A 10,542-nucleotide genomic window follows, 5' to 3' on the forward strand; every position below is an offset into this window, starting at 1 on the left:
CCTCAGGTGCGCGTCGCCGCCGGCCTGCGCCGTCTGTCCCCCGGCGCCGGCTCCCAAGGCTGACGCCCAGCGAGGACCTGAGCCCTCGGCCCAACGGTAGCTCTGTCGCTGCGTTCTGCCCCCGATCCTCTGTGGCGTATGCCCAGTTTATGAGAGGCTGGGGCGCGCGCGCGCTGGAGCCGGAACCGCGGTCTTGTCCGGGTCTGAAGCCCCGCTGGCTCTGCGTGTTTCATTGCCCACGTGCACTGCAGGCCGCTTACCCGCGTACGACTTACAGGCCCTGCGGACCGTCGGCCCCTCCCTGACCTCAACTCCCAGTTCTGACCTCCCGTCAGTCCCCCAGGGCTGCTTTTCCTGCAGCAACAAGGAGGGCTCTTCCCTCCCTTGTGCTGTTATTCATTCACCTGTGCTCTTTAGTCACCTGTGCTTTCCCTCGCCTGCGCTCTTCACTCACCGGTGCTCGGCATTCACCCTAGCACAAGATTTTCCCTCTTCTTGGAATTAGTCTTCCCCTTTTACTGACTCTCACACTGGGAAGTGTCCTCCAGACCGGCACCTCAAAATTGCCTTTTGTATACCTAAAGTTTCCTGTACCCAGGTCAAGTGTATCGTGAAAATATGCTCTGCCAGCCACGGTCCAACATCAGCAATATTGCTTGCTGTCTTTCTAAAACAGTTATATGAACAGTTAGGCAGTTAGATGAATAGTTTAATCTGTTTTTACTCATGAACTGATGTCTTTTAAAAGTGATTTTTAAGCAAAACAAAAACAAAAACATTAAAAAGGATAATTTCATGGGGAAAATCTCTCAAAAATTAGAAATAAGACAAAGATGAAAAACACTCGATGAACTGAAAGCAATTAAATCTTTTGTCTTAATCAAATTGTATTTAAGCTTGGGATTTTAATTCTGAAAAAAAATTATTTTAACAAACATGAAATATTGTAGCTATGTGGTTGAAGTATGAGTAAATAGGCTGAGATAATTAGGAGTTTCCAGTGTCTGTAGTTCCTTAAGAACAGAATTGTTTTTATTGTCTGAGCAGTTTGACTTTTTAACATTTAGCGTATGGAAATGTTTTCCCATGGACAGAATGTATATGAGTCTTCCTGTAACTCTTTTTTGTCCTTCAAGACAGTACTATGTCCTTCTATAAGCCTTGTTTGACTTTTTCCCCATGCCACCTTCCCCTCTGGATTTATTGGCCTACTTGGGCTGCCATAACAAACCACTGTGACCAGGTTGCCAGCAGATTTTGCTTCTTCTGAGACCCCTTTTTTAGTTTGCAGATAGCCACCTTCTCACCGCACCCTCACACGGTCTTTTCTGAGTGTGCATCCCTGCTGTCTTCTTGAGTGTCCTAATTTCCTCTTCTGAGAAGGACACCAGTCAGATTAGACTAAGGCCCACCATAATGGTCTCATTATAACATAATCTCCTCATATAGGGACTTTTCTCCAAATACAGTTATGCTCTGAGGAACTGAAGATTAGGGCTTAGACATATGAATCTGAGGGAAGCATGATAGAGCCTCTAAACTCCCAAATATCTGACCTTTCCTCTGCGCTTCATCAAGGTTTCAAGTATCACAGGACTTTTATACTCTACAGTCACTACCCACTTAGTCTTTTTCACTCCACTGAGCACCTTGAGGGCAAGCAGGAAGTCCAGCTTACTCTTGACTTTTCCAACTGAGTTTGTTAAATGAACCATTACATAGTTCGCTAAATGACCATCATGATTTTTATTAATTTTTCCTCCTCATTTTCACTGACCTCTGGCCTACCAGGAGATAAAAAACTAATGACACTGCAGTATCTGGGCACAATCAATATTAAATAAGTGTTGAAGTGGTTGAAGATATATTCATTCACAAAAGAAAAATCTCTGACATATTTCCAACCCCCTTCAAATGCCTAGGACAGAGACTTTGAGAGTTTCAACCAGATGCTTAGATTAAGTAACCTTGCCTATAGCAACTTACCCTTAGGGCAGAAGGGAGCTGGGAAGATGCTTTAAAGAGATGTCTTCAAATGAATGAAAAACACGAATGCATTTCATAAGAAAAGGTTTAATCTTCAACACTTACAGTATCAAACAAGAGAAAAATGAAATTATTCTAGTCATTCTGTTCATAGGAAAAAAGAAACAGAAAGGTAGAATTAACAAATATAAACAGAGTAATTAATTAATAATAAAATGACATTTATTTTGTAAAAAAAAGCTTAGTTTTTGAAAATTTGTTTAAATAGATATGCTTCAAAGTAGTTTATTCAAGTGAAAAAAGGAAAGAAAATGCAAATTGTAATAAGAATACATGAAAGAATAGACTTACCAATTGAAAAGAATACCAAGTAGAGAGAGAACATGACATATAATTCTATATTCATAAGTTTGAATATTACAAAATGGTGATTTTGGAAAGTAAGAATTAACAAAATAGGTGCAGGAAAGAGTGATGATTCTATAACCCAAGTAACCAGGAAAGAAGTTGATAAAAGGACTAAAAAACACTGAGCGAGTTGTATAGACAACATCTTTATCAAAGAACAGATAATCCCTCTCTTACATAAGCCTTCTGTTTCTTTTTGATGGAAGTTTTTCAGACAAATTTCTGGGTTTTCAATTTGAAGTATTATACTGTCTTCAGGAATTGATTTTCTCACTAAGAAATGCTATCTATATAACTGCCTTTAAAGAGTTACCAGGACAGGTCCAGATGCTCACTCTTTACATATCTCCACAGAATTCCTAGAATCGTGACTGATCCTTGACCAAACCCTGGAAAAATAACCATCTAAAGGCTCTTTATATTATTGGTTGGTGATTCTGTCTTGGACACCTGGAACAACAGCCCGTGACAAAGCAATTTGTGAAGATCATTTATTTTGCACAAATGTAAACATTGATGGTGTGCACTTCATTTACTATTAGGGTCTTGGGATTTGGTTATCATGGCCAGACATATAGCAGGATGAGCCCATGTGTCCAGCCTTCCATACAACCTCAGACCTGAGACTCAAGCAGGCTTTCCTGGCCAGCAATTTCAAACATGTCCCTGTAGTTTACTACTGGAGAGAAAGGACATCCTGTGCAACCCAGATGGTGAAGGACTCAAAGGATTCTGCCTTTTTCAGACTCTGCCTGATGTTCATCACTTTCCTATTGTTTTTGCGCTGCGTCCTTTTACCGGAATAAACTCCAGCTGGGAGTGTAACTTGTTCTTGAGTTTTATGAGTCTTTTTAATGAATCAGCAAACACGAGGGTGGCCTAGAGACTTCTAAAACACAACCAAATACGTACACATGCATACATACACATATACCCATAAAATGAAAAATAAATAAAAATTTCAAGAAATGGTACTCTTACTTTAAAGTACTTTGATATTTAACTTCATTTATTTAAACACACACACAATTACAACCTTGGGTTCATAAATGAGTGAAAAGGCAAACCAAAGAATTAAAGAAGATGTTTGTAATACATATAATCGATAAAGTGCACAATATAAAACAATTTCCTACAAATCAATAATAAAATGTAAAAAATCCAGTATAAAAATAGATAAAGATTTTGACAAGCACATGACTAAAGAGAATATCCAAATGGCTAATAAACCTATAACAAGATGCTTAATATCATTTGTCATTAGGGAATTGGAGATTAAAACCACAGTTTTATTAACAGCAGGCCTGCAAAGCTGCCATGTGAAAAACTGTGAACATGAAAGAGCTAGTCCTTCAAGACAGATCCCAAGTGGTTAACTGGCCTTAAATTTAAAATACAGCCAAGCAACCATTTGCTGAAAAAAGGTCACACATAACTCTGAGTTCCCCCCAAACCCATTTAACTTTGAGACTTTTAGGACTCTCCTAAATCATGCAGTCAGGACTCACCTGGATCTAGTAATCATGTCTCAATTTAGAAGACCTGGGCCATAAGAGATCCTTATTAAATGTCCTAACTTCTGCCAAAATAATTCTTTTTGACCTAGAAAGAGTCAAATACCAATACAAGTTAGCAGCTATTGAATTTCTGCTGTAAAATTAAAAGAGCCCTTTTTAACATTGATTTTGGATGTGGCTAAAGTTCAAATTGCTGTATCAAGTTGTTCACCTTCAGCCTCTTCACCAGCTCCTGTACTCCTTTTCTGGCTCTAAATCTATTGTGATAACCTGATGCTAAAATGTTTGTCTTGAAGGTCTAGAAATGCAATGTCTCCCCTCAGTATAACTTGATTCTATGCTCTTGGCTTTTCTTGATGTGTCTGAATTGCTCTGTGTCACCTGGAAACTTCCTTTGCTGTTACTAAGAATCACATATTCTCCTCAAGGTATTAATTCTCTTGTTTACATTCCTCTATAATAGCATACATTCAGAACCTTGGATGCACAATTCAAAAAAATTTCATCAGGTTTAGCTTCCGAGTTACCCAGATAGGCTTTCCATGAGAGAAACAATCATACCACAGGAGGTGATTTTTTTCCTTTACCCTTTAGGCAACTAGTCTAGGAAATAAAGATTCTGTGCTTTACCTCGATAATCTCCTATGCAATTAGCCTAGGAAATAAAGATTCTGTGCTTTACCTAGATAATTTCCTGTGCTTCACGTTGTCTTTATTAGGTATTTGATTAACTAAGAATCATAGCTTTGAAGAGGCTAAGGCCATGCTACTTTCTGTATTACTTTTGAAGTCTTGATGAAATTAATAAATATATTTTAGCAGTGATCTATGATTCTCTTTAATCAAGTACTTTGAACAAAAGTATCACACTTTTCTGAAAGTATCCCTTTCAGACATTTGGCTAGCTATAGGATATTAGATATTTCTAGTTCAACTTGACTGGAAGTTTTTACCTTGGTGCAGCAGCAAGTGTTAGCAACAATACAGACATTACCTTGTGCAGCAAGGAGATACTCTAAAGCAATGTGATTGTCTAGGAACACAAGACAGTCTAAGAAGCCTCTGTTGTGACGTGATAACTTGGATGATGGAGCAAAAAATTATTAACAGTGCAGAAAAGGTTTCTGATCATATATTCATCCTAAGCAGAACCTAGTCTTAGCAAGAACCTCAGAAGCATTCATAATCTAGCCTTTTCACTGGGGTTAATCCTTTTGGATAAATTGTATCTTAGGGAGTGTCTAAAACTATCATCTTCATAATCTATGGGGTTATGCTTGGTATTAGATTACCCCAAGACTCTCATATAGCTCCAGGAAAGCAGGGTGGGTAGTGTTGGTGAGGCTAACTGAAGAGATGGAAGTTTGAGTAACAGCTGTTTCTGTGGCAAAATATCCTGGTGAGTATAATTAGCATTACTTTGGCTTTCTAGGAGAGGAAACTATAGGCCTGGAAGGTTTCTACAAAGTCCCTTCCTAGGAAGTGGGTGGGGGATGCCAGGACAAGCAAAAAACAAGGACTGCCAGGGAGGAGTTCTAGTTTAAGGGAGATAAGTAACAACCAGGAACCATTGTGGGTTGGTAGCCTACCCCAACCATCTGGATGAACTCAAAACTCCAGGGAGGGGACATGTAAAGCATGTTAGGATTGAGGACAGAGTAGCCCGGTGTTGACCAGAGTTCTGACTAATTTGTCTCCAATCTTAATGTCTAGTTCCCATAATTGGTTAGTTTGAGTAGGAGAAACAACCCCTGAGTATCCCCTAAACATTTCTAGTTTGTTTGGGAGAAGAGGGCTGGAAGATTTGTTCAGCATTTAGTTATATTCAAATATTGGAGGAAATAAGGAGAAGTCAGGATATCGATCCGTCGACAGGTAAATAACAATGCACAGGGCTTCAACCCAATCAGTTTTCCTTACAAAAATAACTTTTTCTCTCCACATTGACCCTAAAGGAAATCTCAGATTTTAGAACCTCTTGAGGCTAGGAGACCAAATCAAGGCTGGCTTTGGATTTTACTTACAATCTTAAGGCTCTTGGACCTGCCACGAAGCAACAATTCTTATTTATTCACTTTAAGGCTGGGAACTTTTGAAAACAGACATTTTATGCATTCCAAATATGCACTTCAGTCAGAACATTGGTGATATAATTAATGTTTTCAAATGTATTCTGCTTATAAAGATAGAGAAGATTTTTATTAAACATATACAAATAAAACATTCATGAATTGTTTCTAAATTTTAGGGAAATCGAGTAGGGAGAAAAAGTAAATTCTTCCACTTTTGCTCACAAAAACATACTTTACCAAATGATGGCAAACTATAGATAGCTCATGAAAGAAAATTTCCTTAAATCTGGAAAACAAAAGATTTAAGTAAAGGAATAACATTTTAAATACAAGACATAAAGATCAATACCATATCGGTTACTTAATTTCATGTGATTAATTTTGTTTTGCTTGATCTTGATTAGCAATTTCATATGATAGCTAGTTGTAACTTTTTCCAGAAAAGAATTCAAAACAAAAACTGCACATGACAAAACTCAGAACAGCCATGGTTAAAACTCTGATGAGAGTTTATAATTGACAAGTATATTTAGGTATTTCTGTAGCACACAACCATTTAACATAATCTCAATCATGACTGTTCACACATATCATTACATCTCAGAATTTTAGGATCTTCACTTAATGTGGGATACATTTTAATAGCACATTTACACAAATATAACTTAAGTGTTGTCACATTTGACAATACTTCCAATATGATCTACTAATTAAACTTAATCATTTAATATCTCTACAAAATCAAAAAAGCTTACTTTAGGATTTGGTCCTTGGGAAACCTATCGATGGCAAATTCTAAGAGTACAGTTACTAAAAAGATTTGAGAAACTGTCTTAATTAAGCCTATTGAAAAACATAACCCTCATTAAAAGTTTATTTACAAACTTTTATCCCATCCACATTCACTCAATCCACTCATTCTTAACAATTATTCCTAGAAAATTTCATGATACATCAAACAAATCTAGCCATAATCCCAAGCTGAATTTTCTATCAACACTTTTATACAACTACATGCCAGGCAAAAATCATAAAAGTCAGAGTCTTAAGGTTAAATTATATTTTTCTGATTAATTTGTGTGTTATTAATTTAGAGGAAAATTTGGTACCATAGACAATGTGTAAACAGACATGTACACCAAAATAGGCAGCCATATATTAAAATGTTTTAGCTTTAATTATAAAAACCCAGCTATGAGTCAGGTAAAACTCACTAGTTCAATAGGACAGTTGGATTGACACAGTGTCTACTTAAATGGAGCAGGCTGAAATTTATCTGTCCCACATGGCCAAAGCCCTTACCAAATTTTAGAGAAAACAGGGTAGGAACTTTACATCTCAAACACAGAGAGAATTTAAGCTTTCCCAAGAAGCAATTTGTGTGCACTAGAGGAGGATTAAAATGGATGCCAATGCAACAGAAGTCACAGGAATTCACAAGACAAAAAGATATAGATGAGACTAGAGAAAAGTTAGAAAGCTTTTCAAAATAACCAGGAAGGGGGGAGTGAGGGATAAAGCAAAGATGATAAAAGAGTTGCAGAACATAGACAACATCAGGTAAGGTGGAAGTGGAAGAGTCTAAGATGTTTTAACAGCATTGGTTTCAGCCTCCCAAGTGCTAACCTCTCGTTTTCTTTCATTAAACTGCTCAACTCAACATGGAATTATTTTATCTAAGAGAAGCAATAGTAACCTCTTATTCTATTTAGAACTTTCAAACTGCAATTGAAAAAGATTTCCCATTGTCCTTAAGAGTTTCCGCATTTTTGTTCTTCTAATTGTATTTTAGCAGATATGTATGTTTCAGAATTTCAAATGAGTCCCATTTTGGTCAATAAAGTTTAAGATTATCCCGGGTGACTTTTGCTAAGAGACTTAGTTAATCACAACTCCCTTGGCTGTTATCTTTGTTTATAAAGCCAGTAGGAGTGCCAGAAGGCAGGTAATCAGGAGGGAAAAACTAAAAACTGAGGTTCCTCATTGCACTGACCCAACAAGGGCATTTTTTCCGGTGCCTTTCGTGAAAGCATCCCTACAAAACCTTAGAGACCAGCTGAGTCCAACTGGAAAGGTCTCACCCCTAAACATGGGACAAACGGGAAATGTTTCATTTTGGATTTGGATGGTGGGAACTGACTGAGACTAGGAGCACCTTCCCAAACCCAAGGCCAACAGGTAATGTCCTCTGTGGAGTCAGGATGAAGGGAACTGCCTGGGAAGGCTACCCCCAAACCTGGGGTAGGCAGGGAAGTTCCCCTCCAGGATCCAAACGGAGACGACCTACAGGGAAGAAATAATGTCTCTGAGACCATAACCTTAGCATAAGAAGTCTAAATTAGAGACAGTTTACCTGAGGAACTCCCAACAGACACCCGGAAGATAACTGAACTCAAGTACAGAGGCTCTTGTACACCCTGGTGTGTTTTTTAAGGAGGGCACTAGGAGGAGAGTTAAGAGTCACTTTGAATCCCACTCTGACACCAGAAATGTGAACAAAAGTTCTCTGAAACAAAATTTGGAGGAAAGAGATTTTATTCCTGTGAACAGTTTTTAAACTGTGAAGACACAATGAAGGTTCATTCCAGAGAATAAGGAGATGACTCAGGTTTTATTTTGTAAAGTGTTCTGTCCAGGTTCCCAATCAGGTCCATTTATGAGAATGAAGACTTGAAACTTGCTTAGGTCTGATTGGTCAACTCAACTGAGTCCTGATTGGTAGATATAGCCAACCCTAATGGTGGGTATTGCAGAGCCCTGATAGGTACACTCAGGTGAGTTCTGAAAATCCCAAAGTGAAAAAAGTGCTGGGTTTTCCGGAAACTCAGAGTACAATGTGTGACTTAATGGACTTGACTGGGAACTTAGGCAAGAAATTTTACTATGAAATTCAAGCCTTTTCTTTGTTCTTTGGAATGCACCTTTATTTTACACTGAAGGCTGCCTCTTCCTAGTTTGCAAACTGTTCACTGGAATAAAGTCTTTTTGCTCTAAATTCCTTTTCACAGAACTTTTGTTCACAGTCTGAAAGTCAAATTCATAGGTTTTGGTTATCTATGGAGGCCCTTAGTTGGCACTTATGACTATAAGATCTATACACATTGCATTAAGGCATCTGGTTTCTATAGTTAAATAAATTTCAAAGAAAGTCTACCACTCCTGAGGTTTACAATTAGATGGATGAGGAAAAAGAAATTGTGAAGTAATGAGTGTTCAAAGAATATTCAAAGAGTGTTCAAAGAATATCAAGGCTGACTGTTGACTTTTGTGAGTTCTTTGACTTATTTGTATTTTTGCATATTCATAAATATTTTTATCTGATCTATATGAGGCTCTCAATATGTATTGAAGGAAGGAAAAAGCAGAATAAATAAAAGAATTATTGCCTAATAAATGAATTTTAAAAATGAAACTGGATGAGTAGACATAGAAAGAAATAATAAAATAATATGATAATAATTATCAGTTTTGAGCATTATTGCAAGTGGTTAAATCCCATCTCCAATCTTTACCCTTTGTGTGGCATAAGTTGTATCAACTGTAAAGTAAGTTGGTACATGCAACGTATAACACAGTACCTGGCACACAGTACTACAAATATGCTATATATTTCTCCTGTTTTATGTCAGGTCCTACCCTGATTGCTCAATATACATTATGTCAATTAATCTTTAAAATGCCTTGGGTGAGTTGGACATTATTATCCATATTTCCCAGATGTATTAGAAGGATCAAGCATGTGAAGACTTTTGCCCAAAATTAAATAACCTTGGCTGAACTAGGACCCAACTCTTACAATGTTTTGCTTCAAAAGCCTGTAGTGTTGTTACCTTCTGTGCTTTGTCTGGTCATTGATTTGAAATATAAACTGACTTGGTTTCATTTCTTTGTACTCATGTGCTCTAGCAAAAAAATATTCCTCAACTGAGCCAGATCATAGTGTGAGAATTTAAGCTACTTTTAGCTAAGTAGATTTCAAGAACTTGGGTCATACTCATCATTGCATCGTTGCATTGATAATTATAAGGCATATGCTTCCTGTTTTGCAAAATTTGCTTTTGGTTTCCTTTTAAGTAAAAGGAAAGTTATTCAGAAGCAAAAGGAAAGTGGTTCTGTTTCCATTCAGAATATGACACTTAGAATAACAGTAGTTAATGCTAACTAAACACTTACCATTGCCAAGCACTGTTCTGAGCTATTCATATAAATTAGCTTTTTCACTCTGCACAAAATTGCATGAGATATAAGTTTTTCTGATGAGGGAATGGAAGTCCAGATAAATAGAGTCAACTACTCAAAGTTACACCGCTACATGGTTTTGTGGCTCCAGAAGCTTAGCCACTGGGACTCTTCCAACTTTCTACATGTCTTACAAAAGCATAAGCCCACACACACACAATGCTGACAAAAGAGGGCTAAAAGTCAACGATACCTTCTAAGAAAAGTGTAAAAATAGCTAAATGATGAGTCACAGTAATTTTAGTCAATTAGGAAGCATCTTAGAAAAACATTTGATTTTTATAGGTAAACATATCTATCAAAACTAATATAGTATAAAT

Source organism: Carlito syrichta, unplaced genomic scaffold (assembly GCF_000164805.1).
Source record: "Carlito syrichta isolate Samal-C Ts95f unplaced genomic scaffold, Tarsius_syrichta-2.0.1 Scaffold237439, whole genome shotgun sequence".
NCBI lineage: Eukaryota > Metazoa > Chordata > Mammalia > Primates > Tarsiidae > Carlito > Carlito syrichta.